This window comes from Scyliorhinus torazame, chromosome 1, assembly GCF_047496885.1.
Source record: "Scyliorhinus torazame isolate Kashiwa2021f chromosome 1, sScyTor2.1, whole genome shotgun sequence".
NCBI lineage: Eukaryota > Metazoa > Chordata > Chondrichthyes > Carcharhiniformes > Scyliorhinidae > Scyliorhinus > Scyliorhinus torazame.
This window is the reverse complement of record NC_092707.1, coordinates 223,710,494-223,729,405: the sequence shown is the minus strand read 5'-3', so window position 1 is coordinate 223,729,405 and position 18,912 is coordinate 223,710,494. Positions and strand designations below refer to the sequence as shown.

Genomic DNA, 18,912 nt, shown 5'->3' with positions numbered 1-18,912 from the left:
TGGATTGGCCAGGATAATATTGCCCTTAGTGACCAAAGAAGGTTAGGAAGGGTTACTGTGTTACGGGGATAGGGTGGAAGTGAGGGCTTAAATGGGTCGGTGCAGACTCGATGGGCCGAATGGCCTCCTTCTGCACTGTATGTTCTATGTATCTATGTATATTCACCCTATCAAGGCTATTCGCCTCAACGACTCCCTGGGGTAGCACGTTCCTCTTTCTATCCACTCTGTGTAAAGCAGTTTCTCCTGAATTTGCTGTTTAATTTATTAGTGACTTATATTTATTGTCCTCAGTTATGATCTTGCTTGCAGATGAAAAGAAACATTGGGGGCGATTCTTTGGGCCCTTAGCCCGAGCCAGGATTCCCACAGGCCTGTTGAATCGGGCGTGAGGCCCAAAACTGGACACTAGCCGGGCATCAAACCCATCGCGCGCAGGTCTCCCGGCCCACTCCCCCTGCCAAAATCAGATTCTCACCCAGGAACAAAGAGAACCGGATCAGAACTCATTAGCATCCATTTCAATCTCATTAGCGAAACTGAAGTGGAATGCTGCAGCCTTCCAGGTTATACTAGAATTTACAGGAGGCTATTCGGCCCATTGAGTCTGCACCGACCCTTGGAAAGAGCACCCTACCTAAGCCCACACCTCCACCCTATCCCAGTAACCCCACCTAAACCTTTTGGACACTAAAGGGCAGTTTAGCATGGCCAATCCACCTAACCTGCACATCTTTGGCCTGTGGGAGGAAACCGGAGCACCCGGAGGAAACCCACGCAGACATGGGGAGAAAGTGCAAACTCCGCACAGACAGTGACCCAAACCGGGAATCGATCCTCGGACCCTGGAGCTGTGAAGCAACTGTGCTAACCACTGTACTACAGTGTCCCCCCATCTGAAAGTTCTGTGGGCGCAAATCACGACTGGTTCCTAAAAGTAGGGACCAGGCACCAGGGACACCAAGGGGGTGAGTACCCTCTCTACACTTATCTCCAAGGGAGGTCCTTCAGGGGAGCTGGGGGTTGGGCTAGACTGGAGGAGCTCAGATCGGCGTTTTTCTGGGATGGGGTTCATGTGGCAAGCCTTCCCTCTGTAGCCTTGAAACCTTTAAATTCTCTCCCAGCACATCAATTTAAATGACCTGTCAGATGCAGGTAAAAGTCTTAATCTTTGATGCGCTGGAAACCTTTGAAGTTCTTTTTCACATTCAATTTCATTCACCTTTAGCGTATTCAAACCTCTGGGCTTACTGAGAAGCATAAAAGTTTTGAACTGCATTGTTTACATTCAATTTCACAGTCCATTACCTTTTACAAACCTCTTGATTGACAGGTTCATAGATTGAATCCCTCCAGTGCCCATCGAGTCTGCGCCAACCCTCCAAAAGAGCACTCTACCTCGGTCCACTCCTTGCCCAATCCCTGTAATCTAACCTGCACATCTCTGGACTGTGGGAGGAAACAAGAGCACCCAGAGGAAACCCACACAGACACGGGGAAAACGTGCAAACTCCACACAGACAAGGCTGTAATCGAACCCAAGTGCCTGGTACTGTGAGGCAACAGTGCTAACCACTGTTGCACCAAGCCGCCCAAAGTAAAGTCACATAGTCCCAGATAACCATAGGCTGCTTTCCCCTTTGAAGGGGAGAGCTGACTGGTGGTGATTTAATCTAAGGAACACCTCAGGTGAAGGGACAAGGTTGAGAAGGTAAGCCTTCATTTTCAGGCTATTTCAAAGGAGGGATTAGCTTTGTTTGTTTTGATAGCTCTTCACAGTTCATTAACTCTGAAGTGCTTCCCCTTTCGAACAGGTGTTTCTAACCGCAGTTTTTTCATAGAGGCTGTTTCTTTGTCCTGAAGTACTCCTCAAAAGAGCAGTGTTGTTTCTAACTGCTGTTTTTTTCTGCTGGGGTTTCCTCTATTCTGAAGTCTTCCCTAGAAAGACCAGGTGCTCTGCATTTTTTTCTGCCGAGGTTTCCTCTGTAGTGAAAACTTTCTGTGAAAGGCCAGGTGCTCTGTCTGACTGCTGCACCCTGGCAGTGCCAACCTTTTTACAACTATTAGATCCAGCAAAGCTCTTTTTCATTGTGTTTATTGCATACTGGGTAAAAAGGAGCCTGGCACATATTATAAAGACTCCCTCTCCCCATTTGTTGATTCTACTTGTCCATTAATCTGAAGGTAATTAAAATCCTTCAAGGTTTTAATCGTATGTTCTTCATGTATTTCACATATTTGCTTAAATTGTGGAGAACTAGAAAGAAGGCATTGCTAAATTTGTTGTAGGATAACAAGGTGGACCAAATGAGTGTAGGTTAATAATGGAGAAGATCATGGCACAATCTAAAGTAAAACTTCTAAACTCAAAGAAGGCTAACTTCACCGGAATGGGAGAGGCTCTAAAATGGAGCCAATCACTGGCATGTAAACTGTAACAGAACAATTAGTGATTTTGGAGGAGGAGATATTTAAAATGCAGGCGTGGTACATTCATCAAGGGTGAAAGGCCAACGATGGTCTTCATTAACAGGGAAGGATTTCATTCCTTGAACATCCAACCCATCTGCCAGCACTGACAGTGGATCTTGTATGTGTAAGGAAGGGAAGCAGCCATGACGCCTATATATTTGCCAGAGCTTTTCGCTCCCACTCTGAGCCTTCAAGGTTAGATTTTTGGCAACAAGTTCTACCCATTAAGGAAATGCCTGCTAACTCTTGTGAGGAAACCTTGGATGGAAGTTGAGGAGAAATTTATTATCAGTCATGTGACAATCTTGAGTTACCATCAAGTAGACCATAACTTTCCTGAAGCGAGGGTGGGGGGGGGGGGGGGGGGGGGGGGTCACTGCAGGGGCCTCGGAGATTGGAGCAGACCTCCTCATTGTAAAAAACGAGCTAAGTGCATCCTCTGCCGCGCATTTCTCACTGAGGCCCCTTACACAACGCAAATCGCGATGTATAGCCATGTGTTTCACGGCTAAATGTGCTCGCTATGGGACTTTATTCCTAATTAGTTGAATCGCGCCCAGAAGCTTTTGCGACCAATCGGTGAGGATGAGGTCAGCTAGTTTTTTTTTTTCCAGTCGTGTTGGTTCATTCACCACCTGCAGATTTGTCCTTCAGGACGTGGCCAGTCCTGCCAGTGATGGTGCTACCAAGCCATTCTTGAATATACATGTGAAAGCACCCCCCCCCCCCCCACCCAGAGTACATTCTGTGCCCATAATACTCTCAATGGTTTTCCAAGTGCTGTGCAACATGGGAGAAGTACTGATTCATCAGCTGAGAGAGGGCGATATGTGGTATTTAGTAGAGGGTTTCTTTATCCATTTTTGACCTGATGGCATAACTCTTAATGGGATACGGAGTCAATGTTGTGCTTCGCAGGACTACACTCTCTCAAAACTGTTACCACCTCTGGTGGGTCTACCCTGCTCGTGGGGCAGGACATACCCACTGACGGTGGTGGTGAAGTCTGGGACATTGGCTGTAAGGTATGATTCCATGAGTATGTCTATATCAGGCTGTTCCTTGACCACTCTGTAGGACAGTTTCTCCCAATTTTGGCACAGGTTTACAGACATCTGAGAGGATGACTTTGCAGGGACAACTGGTTACAGTATTCCTTTGTCATTTCCAGTACCTCAGTTGATACCAAGTGGTCAGAGTTCAAGTTTTCTGTAGCAGTTTGGTACAACTGAGTGACTTACTCGGCTAATTTCAGAGACAGCTAAGAGTCAACCACATTACTGAGGGTCTGAAGTCACAAAGTGTAGTTTAGACTGAGTAAGGATGGCAGATTTCCTTGGGTGCTGAATCTTAATAAAGGAAACTATGAAGATATAAGGTATGAATTGGCCTTGATAGATTGGGGAGAGTTACTTAAAGGGATGACAGTGGATAGGCAATGGCAAACATTCAAGGAAGGCATGGGGGAACTGCAACAACTGTTTATTCCTGTCTGGCACAAAGGCAAAATGGGCAAGAGGACCAATCCAGGGCTTCCAAAGGAAATGAAAAAATGAAATGAATGAAAATGAAATGAAAATCGCTTATTGTCACAAGTAGGCTTCAAATGAAGTTACTGTGAAAAGCCCCTAGTCGCCACATTCCGGCGCCTGTTCGGGGAGGCTGATACGGGAATCGAACCGTGCTGCTGGCCTGCCTTGTTCTGCTTTAAAAGCCAGCGATTTAGCCCAGTGTGCTAAACCAGCCCCTGAAATTAGAGATAGTATCCGATTCAAGGAAGAAGCACACAGATTGACCAAGGTCCTGATTCGGGCAGTGATATGTAGATTGGGACCGGCTGCTGTATAAGGTGCCGGAAGCGAGTGTGCCGAAAAACCTTGTGAGTTTGGGGTACCGGAGGACGAGGCAGGGGTGCCCGCTCTCCCCATTGCTCTTCGCCTTGGCAATAGAGCCACTGGCAATGGCGCTTGGGTGTTGAGGGACTAAAGGGGGATTGAGCAGTGGGGGCATTGAGAACAGGGTCTCATTGTATGGGGACGACCTGGTACTGCATATTTCAGACCAGGAGGGCAACATCGGAGGTATCATGGGGATCCTATGGGCGTTTGGCCGTTTCTCTGGCTGCAAATTGAATATAGGAAAAAGCGAGGTGTTCCCGGTTGAGACCAGAGGGCAGAAAGGAGATATATGGAATTGCCGATTAGGGTGGTGGGGGCGGGTTTTAGGTATTTGGGTATCCAGATGGCACGGAGCTGGGCTCAGTTGCACAAGCTGAAATTGGCTCGGTTGGTGGAGTAGATGTTGACGGACTTTTAAGAGGTGGGATGTACTGACGCTGTCGCTGGCAGGACGGCGCAGATAGTAAAAATTATAGTGCTGCCAAGGTTACTGTTTGTGTTTCAGAACTTTCCAATCATCATCCCCCAAGTCATTTTTTAGGAAGGTCAATGGGCTGATCTCTGGATTTGTGTGGCAGGTTAGGAGGGCTTTCTTGGAGGGGGGGACGACGACGCTGGAATATGATGAATTACTACTGGGTGGCGAATATTGCTATGGTTAGGAAATGGGCACTGGAGGAGGGGGCCGATGTGGGGATGGATGGAGGCGGCATTGTGTAGGGCACGTGTTGGCGCCTTTACCGTTCTAGCCAGCCAGGTACTCCGTGAGCCAGTGTGGTGTCGGCTCTAAGAGAGTGGGGACAGTGGCATCAGCACCTGGGGCTAGAGGGTGTCTCGGCGTGGCCGCCGATTTGTAACAACTGTAACAACCATAGATTTGCACTGGCGGGCGTGGATGCAAGGTTTAGGGGGTGACGCAGTCAGGGATTGAGCGCTTTTGCGATCTGTTTATAGGGAGCAAATTTGTCAAGTTGGAGGAGCTGGAGGCAGAGAATGAATTGCCCAGGGGAATGGCTTTCGGTGCCTGCAGGCTCGGGACTTTGTAAAGAGAGAGGTGCCGTCCTTCCCTGGGCTGCCGCCCCTGGGGTTGCAGAACAAGGTGCTGTCGAAGGACAAAATAGGGGAGTGGAAGGTGTCAGATGTCTATAAGGAGTTGACGGAGTGGATGGGTGCCCTGGTGGGATATTAAGCGTACGTGGAAGGAGGAGCTGGGAGGGAAGGTGGGTGCTGAGAAGTGGGCGGAGGCTTTGCTCAGGGTGAATGCATCCTCGCCCTGTGCGAGGCTAAGCCTCATCCAGTTTAAAGTGGTACATAGGGCTTATATGATGGTAGCAAAGATGAGTAGGTACTTTGAGGTGGTAGAGGATAGGTGTGGACGGTGGGGGGGGGGGGGGGGGGGGGGGTCCGGTGAATCAAATCCACATGTTCTGACCATGTCCAAAATTGGGTATTCTGAAAGGGTTCTCAAACGTGATGTCCAAGTTGTTGGGTGTGGAGGTGGTTCCGAGTCCAGAGGTGGGGCTATTTGGGGTGTCGGAAGACCAGCCGGGGGGGGGGGGGCAGTGGTTAGCATTGCTGCCTCACTGCGCTGAGGAACCTGGTTCGATCCTGGCCCTGGGTCACGGTCCGGGTGGAGTTTGCACATTCTCCCTGTGACTGCATGGGTCTCACCCCCACAACCCAAAAGAAGTGCAGGGTAGGTGGATTGGCCACGCTAAATTGCCCCTTAATTGGAAAAAAAATAATTGGGTACTCTAAATTATTTTTTTTTTAAATGGGGAAGGCGGGATCTGAGGTGGGGTTGGCGTCAGTTGAGCAAGTTGTTTATTGAATTGTTTGGTTGTTCTTCTGAATCTGTTGTTATATATCAAAATGCCTTGAATAAAAATATTTTATAAAAAAGGAGTGCAGGTGGCTCAGGATTGGGCCTGGCTCCGTAAGTTGAATTTTATGAGCCTGGTGGGTGGGGTCTAGGTGGATGTATTGAGATGGGACAGCCTCCCACTATCGTTGTCAGGTGGTTATGATTAACATCTTGCTGCGGTTTTTATTTTTATATCAGTGCTTTTGCCAAAAACATTTTTTTATGCAGGTGGATAGGTTGGTTTCATTGTTTGTATGGGCAGGGAAGATGGCGTAGGATTAGGAGGATGGTGCTCCAGGGAGGGTGACAGTTAGGGGACCTGGCCCTTCCACACCTGATTGCGCGGCGAACGAAGGGAGCTTGTGGCTGTGGCTGTGGGTGAGGATGAGGGCAGGATCTTGTAAGAGGTTGGGGGGCACTGGCAACGGCGCCGCTCCCGTTTGCCCCAAATAAATATTCGGGGAGTCTGGTGGTGGTGGGCATGTTGAAAACATGGAGGCAATTTCAGCAGCACTTTAGATTGGGAGTGGGGTCAAAGTTGATGCCGATCCGAGGGAACCAGGTTTGAGCCAGGGAGGATGGATGTCAGGTTTCAGGGATGGGATGAGCGAGGGATGATGGAAATGAAGGACCTATTTCTAGAAGGGCGCATTGCAAGTTTGGATGAGTTGGGGGAGCAGTTTGGGATCCCGCGGGACTGGGGGGATGGTTTCAGGTACATGCAGGTGCGGGATTTCGTGAAAACCGTTTTCCCGGTGGCACCGCCCTCCTCATTGAGGGGTTGCTGTCGGTGATGAGGCTGGAGGGCGGCATCATCTTGGCCATCTATGGGAGGATTTTGGAGGAGGATATTGCATCTCTGGAGGGAGTTAAAGCCAAGTGGGAGGAGGAACTGGGGATGGCATGGGAGGAGGGGTTGCGGTTTGAGGTGCTGCGGAGGGTGATTGCCTCAACCTCGTGCGAGGCTGGGATTTATACAGCTAAAGGTAAGACATAGAGCACACCTGAGGAAGTCCAGAATGAGCCGGTTGTTTGAGGGGATGGAGGATACTTGCGTGCGGTGTGAGAGCGTCCAGCCAATCACGTACACATGTTCTGGTCCTGCCTTAAGTTGGTGAAACTTTGGAGGTTGTTCTTCAGCATCATGTCGGCAATCTTGAAAATGAAAATGAAAATCACTTATTGTCACAAGTTGGCTTCAAATGAAGTTACTGTGAAAAGCCCCTAGTCACCACATTCTGGCGCCTGTTCGGGGAGGCTGTTACGGGAATTGAACCGTGCTGCTGGCCTGCCTTGGTCTGTTTTCAAAGCCAGCGATTTAGCCCTGTGCTAAACAGCCCTCTGCACGTGGATTTAGAGCCCAGACCCCTGGGGCCTTTATTTGGGGAGTCGGACTTGCCAGAACTGCAGACGGGAGCGGGACAGATGTTTTCGCCTTCGCCTCACTGATTGTCCTGTTGGGGTCGGGTCGAGGGCTCCACCCTGTGCCTCGGTGTGGCTGGGGGATATAATGGAGTTTTTCTATCAGGAAAAGGTGAAATTTGATTTTGGGGGGGGGGAGTGAGGGGTTCCACAAGAGATGGGGTTTTTTGCATTACATTTCAAGGAGCTAGTTACCGTCAACTGTTATGGGGGAGGTGTTTGGTTGAGGTTACTGGGGTGGGGGCAGTGTTGGGGGTTTGCCTTGTTTTATCTTTGCTGTGTTGGGTGTTTAAAGTGTTAAAATATCAAAAACCTGAATAAAAATATTTTTCAAAAGATTCTATTAATTGGTTGCATTTAAATTTCCCCATCTGTCATGGTTGGACCTGAACTTATGTCTCTGGAATAATATTGGTCCAGGCCTCTGAATTACTAGTCCTCTAATATTACTACCGTTCCACTAATATTACCAACGTGACACTGTTCTCGTGCCTGTTCAACAAATGAGTAATGTTGCCCCATTTTGGGGGGAAAGTTGTACAATTCCCCTGCCCAGCACGGTAGCACAGTGGTTAACACAGTTGCTTTGCAGCTCCAAGGTCCCAGGTGAGATTCCCACTTGGGTCACTGTCTGGGAGGAGTCTGCACGTTCTCTCCGTGACTGCGTGGGTTTCCTCTGGGTGCTCTGGTTTCCTCCCACAGTCCAAAGATGTGCAGGTTAGGTGGATTGGCCATGATAATTTGCCCTTAGTGTCCAAAAAAGGTTAGGTGGGGTTATGGGGATAGGGTGGAGTTGTGGGGTTAGGGTGGAGGTAGGGTGCTCTTTCCAAGGGCCGGTGCAGACTCGATGGGCCGAATGACCTCCTTCTGCCCTGTAAATTCTATGATTCTATTGGAGAATTTCTGACATCACATTTGTTTCCTCTCGCACTGCTGTCATCCTGTGCCTCTGCTGCCCCGCTCTTTTCCTACCCTATCTGCCATTCTGTGATACACAAACAACATTGCTCTGAGGGCAGGTAACTAAAACCTATGTTACGTCACAAAATAGCAGATGAGACAACGGAGTTCTAAAGCACTGTTGCACCATAAATATTTCAAAATCATGAAAGATCTGGCGGAGTAGATGGGGAGAAACTGTTCTCACTCATGAAAAGACCAAAAAGGACTTTCGGTTGCGGCTATGCGGAGCTAAGCCGCACGATTCGGCAGCTCCCGCGAACATGGACTTTCGGGCTCGATAGAAGAGCCCCAACGGAACCTTTTTTACAGCCAACCCATGGGGAAGAGAGGAGAGAGGTCCCCTACCAACTTGTATGGACCGGACCCGCAACGAAACGGCCAAAAAAGTGGCATTGGAGCAGCGGGAGAAGAGAGGGAAAACAAGCAAAATGGCGGCGGCCGGGGTCAAAGAGGCGATGCAGGAATTCATCAAGCGCTGCTTCGAGGAGCTGCGTAAGGAGATGCCTATGTTGGCAATAATTGAAGGACGTGGGGCAACCCAGAAAGCCCACGAGGTGAAGATCCAGGACAAAGTGAGTGAGAATGAGGACGAGCTCTTGGGCCTGGCGGTGAGAGTGGAGCGGCACGAGGCGCTACACAAGATGTGGGCGGGAAGACCTGGAGAACAGGTCGAGGAGAAATAATCTGAGGATCCTGGGTCTCCCAGAATGAGTGGAGGGGGCCGACGCCGCGGCATATGCGGGCACAATGATCTGGGTGCGGAGGCCCCCCCGAGGTTGCTGGAGCTGGAAGGGGCGCACCGGGTGCTGGCGAGGAAGCCCAAGGCAAATGAGCCGCCAAGGGCGATGGTGGTGAGATTTCACCAGTTTACGGACAGAGAGAGGGTCCTGAAATGGGCCAAGAAGGAGCGGAGCAGCAAGTGGGACAATGCAGAGATCAATCAGAATATACCCGGACTGGAGCACGGAGGTCGCTAAGCGGAGAACGGGTTTCAACCGGGCCAAAGCGGTGCTGCATCGGAAAGGAGTGAAATTTGGAATGTTGCAGCCAGTGTGACTGTGGGTTACACATAATGGCCAACACCACTACTTCGAAACGCCCGAAGAGTCGTGGACCTTTATACTAACTGAAAAGTTGGACTCTAATTGAGGGTTTGTGAGGGTGGGGGGTGTTTGAGGGTTGAAGTATGATGGTAGTTGTATATAGGGGGTCAATCACGCGCAGGGAATGTTATATGGGCTGGGGGAGAGAGAGACAGGAGCTGCGCCAGAGGGGGCGGGGCAGGCTTTGGAAAGCACGGGGTTCTTTTCCCGCGCCCGGGAAGAAAGGCGGTAAGGGGAACGAAGGAACGTAGATTGATGGGGAGACTCCCACACGGGGGGTCAAAGGGATCGCGGGGGAAGCCGGGGTCAGCAGGTGTCAGCTGACTTACGGGAGTGATATGGAAGGAGCAAAAAAGCTAGACAGGGATCTAGCGGGGCGGGGGGGGGGGGGGGGCGGGGGGGGGGGGGGGGGGAAAGAGTGGGGGGGGGGGGGAAAAAGGGTTGCTGCTGCACTGGCCGAAAGGGAATGGGACACAGAAGAGGTGGTCGGGACGGAGGTCCCAAGAGATGGCTAGTCGGCAAGGGGGGGGGGGGGGGGGGGGGCAGTGAGAGCCCCTCCAATCCGGCTGATAACGTGGAACGTGAGGGGCCTGAATGGGCCGGTGAAGAGGGCCCGGGTGTTCGCGCACTTGAAGGGACTGAAGGCAGACGTGGCTATGCTCCAAGAGACACACCTGAAGGTGGCGGACCAGGTTAGGTTAAGAAGGGGATGGGTAGGACAGGTATTTCACTCGGGACTGGACGCGAAAAATAGAGGGGATAGAGGGGTGGCAATTCTGGTGGGAAAGCATGTGTCATTTCAGGCCAAGACTATCGTAGTGGATAACGGAGGGAGATATGTGATGGTGAGTGGTAGGTTGCAAGGGACGTGGGTGGTGATGGTAAATGTATACGCCCCGAACTGGGATGATGCTGGATTCATGAAGCGCATGTTGGGGCGCATTCCGGACCTGGAGGTAGGAGGACTGATAATGGGAGGGGACTTCAATACTGTGCTGGATCCAGCATTGGACCGCTCCAGATCAAGGACGGGAAAGAGGCCGGCGGCGGCCAAGGTGCTCAGGGGGTTTATGGATCAGATGGGGGGAGTGGACCCATGGAGGTTTGCAAGACTGCAGGCCAGGGAATTTTCTTTCTTTTCCCACGTGCACAAGGCCTACTCCCGGATAGATTTCTTTGTTCTGGGCAGGGCGCTCATCCCGAGGGTGGAGGGGATGAAGTATTCGGCCATAGCCGTTTCGGACCATGCCCCGCACTGGGTGGAAATGGGGCTGGGAGAGGAGAGGGACCAACGCCCGCTGTGGTGGCTGGATGTGGGACTGCTGGCAGATGAGGTGGTATGTGGGGAGGTGAGGGGGTGTATCGAAAGGTACTTGGAGGCCAACGACAACGGGGAGGTGTGAGTGGGGGTGGTATGGGAGGCGTTGAAGGCGGTGGTCAGGGGAGAGCTAATCTCCATCAGGGCTCACAGGGAGAAGACAGAGGGCATGGAAAGGGAGAGGTTAGTGGGGGAGATTTTGCGAGTGGACAGGAGATACGCAGAGGCCCCGGAGGAAAGATTACTTGGGGAAAGGCGACGGCTCCAGACGGAGTTTGACCTGTTGACCACGGGGAAGGCGGAGGCACAGTGGAGGAAGGCGCAGGGGGCGACGTACGAGTACGGGGAAAAGGCCAGTCGGATGCTGGCACACCAGCTCCATAAGAGGACAGCAGCGAGGGAAATAGGGGGAATCAAAGATGGAGGAGGAGCCACGCTTCAGAGTGCAACGAAAATAAACAAGGTATTCAAGGCCTTCTATGAAGAACTGTACAGATCCCAGCCCCCAGGGGGGGAAGAGGGGATGAGACGATTCCTAGACCAACTGCGGTTCCGTGGGTGGAGGAGCAAGAGGCGGCTGGTTTGGGGGCACCAATCCGGTTGGAGGAGCTGAGTAAGGGTTTGGGGAGTATGCAGGCGGGGAAGGCCCCGGGGCTGGATGGGTTCCCGGTGGAGTTCTATAGAAAGTATGTGGACCTGTGGGCCTGCTACTAGTGAGGACCTTTAACGAGGCAAGAGAGGAGGGGACCCTGCCCCCGACAATGTCGGAGGCGATAATTTCCTTGATTCTGAAGCGAGACAAGGACCCACTGCAATGTGGATCGTACAGGCCGATTTTGCTTCTCAATGTGGACGCTAAGTTATTGGCAAAAGTGCTGGCCACGAGAATTGAGGACTGTGTCCCGGGGGTAATTCATGAGGACCAGACGGGATTCGTAAAGGGCAGGCAATTAAATACTAATGTGCGGCGGCTCTTAAACGTGATAATGATGACATTGGAGGAGGGAGAGGCGGAGATAGTGGCAGCTATGGACGCGGAAAAGGCCTTTGACCGAGTAGAGTGGGAGTACCTCTGGGAGGTGTTGCGTAGGTTTGGGTTCCGGGGAGGGTTTATTAGCTGGGTTAATCTCCTTTACAGCGCCCCGGTGGCGAGTGTAGTGACGAACCGGCGGAGGTCGGAGTACTTTCGGCTGTACCGAGGAACGAGGCAGGGGTGCCCCCTGTCCCCCCTGTTGCTTGCATTGGCGATCGAACCCTTGGCCATGTCACTGAGGGAGTCTAATAAATGGAGGGGGGGTGGTCCGAGGAGGAGAAGAGCATCGGGTGTCGCTATACGCGGATGACCTGTTGCTGTACGTGGCGGACCCAATGGAGGGGATGGTGGAGGTCATGCAGACTCTAAGGGAGTTTGGGAGTTCTCGGGCTATAAGCTCAATGTAGGGAAGAGTGAGCTTTTTGTATTACAGGCAGGGGACCAAGAAAGAGGGATAGGGGACCTACCGCTGAGGAGGGCGGTGGGGAGTTTTCGGTATCTGGGGATCCAGATAGCCAGGAGTTGGGGGCCCTACACAAATTGAATCTGACGAGGTTGGTGGACCAAATGGAGGTGGACTTCAAAAGATTGGACATGTTGCCGCTCTCGTTGGCGGTTAGAGTGCAGTCGGTTAAAATGGTGGTCCTTCCGCGGTTTTTGTTTGTGTTTCAGTACCTTCCCATCGTGATCACCAAGGGCTTTTTCAAGAGAGTAGGCAGGAGTATTATGGGGTTTGTGTGGGCTAATAAGACCCCGAGGGTAAGGAGAGGGTTCCTGGAACGCAGTAGAGACCAAAGAGGGCTGGCGCTGCCAAACCTAGGGAGCTACTACTGGGCAGCAAATGTGGCGATGATCCGCAAGTGGGTTATGGAGGGCGAGGGGGCGGCATGGAAGAGGATGGAGATGGCGTCCTGCAAAGGAACGAGCTTGGGGACGTTGGTGACGGCACCGCTGCCGTTCTCGCCATCAAAGTATACCACGAGCCCGGTGGTGGCGGCAACGTTAAGGATCTGGGGCCAGTGGAGACTGCACAGGGTTGCAGTGAGAGCCTCGTTGTGGTCCCCGATCAGGGGTAACCACCGGTTTGTCCCGGGGAAGATGGACGGGGGTTCCAGGGCTGGCATCGGGCGGGGATTAGAAGAATGGGGGACCTGTTCATTGACGGGACATTTGCGAGCCTAGGGGCACTGGAGGAGAAGTTTGAGTTACCCCCGGGAAATGCATTTAGATATATGCAGGTGAGGGCTTTTGTGAGGCGACAGGTCAGGGAATTCCCGTTGCTCCCGGCACAAGAAATTCAAGACAGGGTGATCTCGGGTGTATGGGTCGGGGAGGGAAAGGTGTCGGAAATACACCAGGAGTTGAAAGAAGAGGGCGAAGCGCTGGTAGAAGAGTTGAAGGGTAAATGGGAGGAGGAGCTGGGGGAGGAGATCGAGGAAGGTTTGTGGACTGAGGCCCTGGGTAGGGTTAATTCCTCCTCCTCATGTGCCAGGCTCAGCCTGATACAATTTAAGGTGGTCCACAGAGTGCACTTGACGGGGACGAGGTTGAGTAGGTTCTTTGGGGTAGAGGACAGATGTGGAAGGTGTTCAGGGAGTCCGGCGAACTATGTTCACATGTTTTGGTCATGCCCGGCACTGGAGGGGTTCTGGAGAGGAGTGGCGGGAGCAATATCTCAGGTGGTGAATGTCCGGGTCAAGCCAAGCTGGGGGCGAGCAATATTCGGAGTAGTGGATGAGCCGGGAGTACAGGAGGCGAAAGAGGCCGGAATTCTGGCCTTTGCGTCCCTAGTAGCCCGGCGAAGGATCTTGCTATTGTGGAAGGAGGCGAAGCCCCCTAGCCTGGAGGCCTGGATAAATTACATGGCTGGGTTCATAAAGCTGGAGAGGATTAAGTTTGCCTTGAGAGGGTCTGCGCAGGGGTTCTACAGGCGGTGGCAACCGTTCCTAGACTACCTCGCGGAGCGTTAGAGGAAGGTCGGTCAGCAGCAGCAGCAACCCTGGGGGTGGGGGGGGTGGTGGTGGTGGAAGGGGGAACGAGAGATTGTTTGAGGGGATGGAGGAGCAGGAGATAACATGGAGGGTGGGGGAAACTGGCAAGTGCGGGCGAGAGCCAGTGTATAAAGCTATGTAAATATACCATTTTGCCATATATATATCTTGCTCAGTGCGATTTTGTGTTATTTTGTTACGGGGGGAGGGGGGGGTTATTGTTTGTAAGGGGACAAAATTGTGCTGTTAAAAAACTTTAATAAATATTTTAATTTTTTTTAATGAAAAGACCGAAAACAAGAGGGCACAATTTAAAAATAATTAGTAAAGAAACAATGGTGATATGAATAGTTAGGATCTGGGCTGCTCTATCTGAGAGTGCAGTGGAGGCAGGTTTAGTTGAAGCATTCAAAAGGGAATTAGACTGTTTTCTGAAAAGGAAGAATGTACAGAGTTAACAGGAGAAGATGGGGGAATTGTACAAGCTGAGTTGCTTATTTTTTTAAATAATCTTTATTGTCACAAGTACGCTTACATTAACACTGCAATGAAGTTACTGTGAAAAGCCCTGAATCGCCACATTTGCCTGTTCGGGTACACAGAGGGAGAATTCAGAATGCCCAAATTACCTAACAGCACGTCTTTCAGGTCTAAATCCTGAAATTCCCTCCCTAACAGCTCACTCGGTGTACCTACACCTCAGGGACTGCAGTCGTTCAAGAAGTCAGCTTCTCCAGGGCAACTAGGGATGGACAACAAATTCTGGCCTAGCCAGCGACTCCCATATCTCGTAAATGAATTTTTTAAATCTCTGAATGCTGTAAGTTATGATTTATGGGGTTCACTTGTTTGCAATAACTCCCCAGTTGTAACCACATCATGTTCTACAGATTCTTTTAAAAAAAATTTAGAGTACCTAATTACTTGTTCCAATTAAGGGCCAATTTAGTGTGGCCAATCCACCTAACCTGCACATCTTTGGGTTGTGGTTAAGGGGCAATTTAGTGTGGCCAATCCACCAAACCTGCACATCTTTGGGTTGTGGGGGTGAAACCCACACAGAAACGGGGAGAATGTGTGAACGCCACACGGACAGTGACCGAGGGCCGGGATTCGAACCCGGGTCCTCAGTGCCCGAGGCAGCATTGCTACCCACTGTGCCACATGCCGCCCCCATGTTCTACAGATTCAACCACATGGCAAGATGGGACACTTTCAATGGTGAATTCTGAAACTTTAAGGTAAAAGTAAAGGTAAAAATGTAAGGTAAAAATAAAATGGTCAATTCCCAGTAATTATTGTAAAAGGTGAAAGCTTGACTTTAACAATTGAACAGACTTCACATCACCCTTCTCCTATCTGAAAACATGGATAACATGTTAACCAATATGGCTTCTCAAGACCTTTACTTTGTACCTTAAAGATGTAACATATTTATTCAAACTACAAAATAATAGTCACACTAAAACTATCCATTTTGAAACTACCAAGAACCCAATGTTGGACCAGCAGGGTTTGGGAGCTATGACCCCCAAATGCCATTCTTACTGTGCCATTCTTACTGCGTTACTTAAGCACAGCAAGTCAATTTAGAATTGATCTGAAGCAGTACAATCCGTTTATAATCATAGCATCATACAACTTATAAAAAATATTCCCTGAAGATACTGATAATGTTTAATTTTCAAATAGTCGACTGAAAAAACCAAAGCACAAGATTTCACATTTGAAGTCTTTTACTGTAATAAACAAACTAAAATCAACCTACATCAAACATTTATTAAAAGGGAACTAAAGGAATGGTTCTTTTGCATTAACTAGCTAACACAAAATTTGGAGGCAGTTTCGCCAACACTTCGGGTTGGGGGCAGGGTCAAGGGAAATGCCGATTCGGGGGAACCACAGATTTGAGCCAGGGAAATGGGAGGAGAAGGGGATTAAGATGCTAAAAGATTTGTTTCTTGGGGTCGATTTGCAGGACTGAAGGAGCTGGAAGCAAAGTATGGGCTGGAGCAGGGGAAAGTGTTTAGATACATGCAGGTTCGAGATTTTGCCAGAAAGGAGATACAGAGCTTCCCGGAGGAACCGGCCTCCACATTGCTGGAGAAGGTGCTGACGACGGGGGGACTGGAGAAGGGGGTAGTGTCAGTGGTTTACGGAGCTATTTTGGAAGAGGATAAGGCACCACTGGAAGATATCAAAGCAAAGTAGGAGGAAGAGTTGGGAGAGGTTATAGAGGAAGGGTTCTGGTGTGAGGTGCTCCGGAGAATAAATGCCTCCACTCTGTGCGCGAGGTTGGGGCTGATACAGCTGAAGGTGGTATACAGAGCACACCTTACGAGGGCGAGGATGAGCCGATTCTTTGAAGGAGTAGAAGATGTGTGTGAGCATTGCGGCGGGGGGGCCCGCTAATCATGTTCATATGTTTTGGTCCTGTCCAAAGCTAGAGGATTACTGGAAGGAGGTTTTTAGGGTAATTTGCAAGGTGGTGCACATGAAACTGGACCCAATTCCCCGGGAGGCCATAGTCGAGGTGTCGGACCAGCCAGGGTTGGAGACGGCGGCGGAGGCAGATATCGTAGCCTTCGCCTCGTTGATTGCCCGAAGGCGGATCCTGTTGGGATGGAGAGCAGCCTCTCCATCCTGTGCCCTGGCGTGGCGGGGGGACCTGTTGGAATTCTTGACTCTTGAGAAGGTCAAGTTTGAACTGAGGGGAAGGACGGAGGGGTTCTACAATTCATGGGCATTATTCATTATGCACTTTGAAGAACTGGATACCATCAAACATTAGTTGGGGGGGATGGGTGGGAGGGTTGGGGGGAGGGGGGCTGTGTGTAGTAAGGGTGACTATGGGTGATCCCTGATTCCTTTTTGTCATTTGTTTATGTAAACATGTGGGCTAATGTTTGGGGTTTGGTGGGAGGATGGGATCATTGTTATTGATATGGGGATTGACATTTGTTGCTGATTATTGTTTATTGTTGGTGGGTGTAAATTTGGGGAAAAATGTGAAAAAGGAGAATTAAAATATTTGGAAATGTCAGTATATCATTCCATTCCTTAAACTTTCAAGAACAGAAACCTTTTTAAAAATATTTTTATTAGGGTATTTGCAATTTTTATAATAATAATAACAGCGACATAAACATGGTACAATAAATATTTCCACCCCCATCACAATCTTCACCCCAACCATAAAACAACAGTTTGTGTGTCCCCCACCCCATTGGCATTCTGCTTCTGCTGACATTTTAATTTTCCCTGAGAAAGTCGACGAATGGCTGCCACCTCCGGGAGAACCCTAACATTGACCCTCTTAAGGCGAACTTTATTTTCTCAAGACTGAGAAACCCAGCCATGTCACTAACCCAGGTCTCTGCACTCGAGGGCTTTGAGTCGCTCCACATTAAAAATATCCGTCTCTGGGCTACCAGGGAGGCAAAGGCCAAAACGTCAGCCTCTTTCGCCCCCTGGACTCCCGGCTCTTCCGACACTCCAAAGATTGCCACTTCTGGATTTGGCACCACCTGTGTTTTGAGTACCGTGGACATCACCCTAGCGAAACCCCTCCAAAACCCCAACACGTGGACATGATTTGCTGGGCGTCCCGCGCACCTCGCACACGTGTCCTCTATCCCCCAAAACCTGCTCATCCGGGCCACCGTCATGTGTGCTCGATGGACTACCTTGAACTGCCTTCTCAAGAAGTTTTGTACCTGCAAATACGTAAACCTGTTCCCTGCTGGCAGTTAAAATTTACCCTCCAAGGCTTTCAAGCTGCGGAAGCTCCCATCTATAAATAGATCCCCCATCCTTCTAATTCCTGCCCTTTGCCATCTCCGGAACCCACCATCCAGCCTACCCGGTACAAACTGATGATTATTATAAATCGGGGTCCAAACCGATGCTCATTCCATTCACTTATACCTCCTCCACTGACCCCAGATTCTCAGAGCCGCCACCACCACCACGTGGAGTATCAGGCTGGCGAGAACGGAAGAGGTGCCGTTATCAGTGCTCCCAAACCTGTGCCTTTACACGACGCCGCCTCCACTTGCTCCCACACCGACCCCCCCCCCCCCCCCATGGCTATATTAGCCACCCAGTAGTAATTACAAAAGTTCGGCAGCACCAACCTACCCTCCCCCCGACTACGCTACAGCAACACTTTCTTCACTCGCGGAGTTTTACCCACCCACACAAAGCCTGAAATAATCTTATTCACCCGCTTGAAAACGGCCTTAGGGATGAAGATGGGGAGGCACTGAAAGACAAACAGAAATCTGGGGAGGACCGTCATTTTCACGGTCTGTACCCTCCCCGCCAGTGATAGTGGGAGCATGTCCCATCTCTTAAAATCCTCTTCCATTTGTTCTACGAGCCGGGATAGGTTTAACTTGTACAGTGCCTCCCATTCCTGAGACACCTGGATTCCCAGATATCGAAAGCTCCTTCCTACCATTCTAAACGACAGCTCTCCCAGTCTCTTCTCCTGCCCTCTCACCTGTATCATGAACATCTCGCTTTTCCCCATGTTCAATTTATACGCCGAAAAATTACCAAATTCCCTTCGGATCCGCATAACTACCCCTATCCCCTCCAACGGGTCTGAGATATACAAGAACAGATCACCTGCGTAAAACGAGACACGGTGCTCCACCATCTCCTAGAGGCTCTTAACGCCATGACCAGTGGCCCTATGGCCAGAGCAAACAGTAACACGGAGAGGGGGCACCCTTGCCTCATCTCTCTGTGTAGTTTAAAATACCCGGTTCGTACGCACATTAGCTACTGGTGCCTGATAGAGCAACCGCACCCAGTCAATGAAGCCCTCACCAGACCCAAACC

General features: G+C 50.5%; 1 protein-coding gene across 9 annotated transcripts in view; it reads left to right on the top strand.

Annotated features, from left to right (window-relative positions):
* dop1a (DOP1 leucine zipper like protein A) overlaps positions 1 to 18,912 on the top strand; it is a 431,858-nt gene that overhangs the window by 395,992 nt on the left and 16,954 nt on the right. The window lies entirely within an intron of this gene.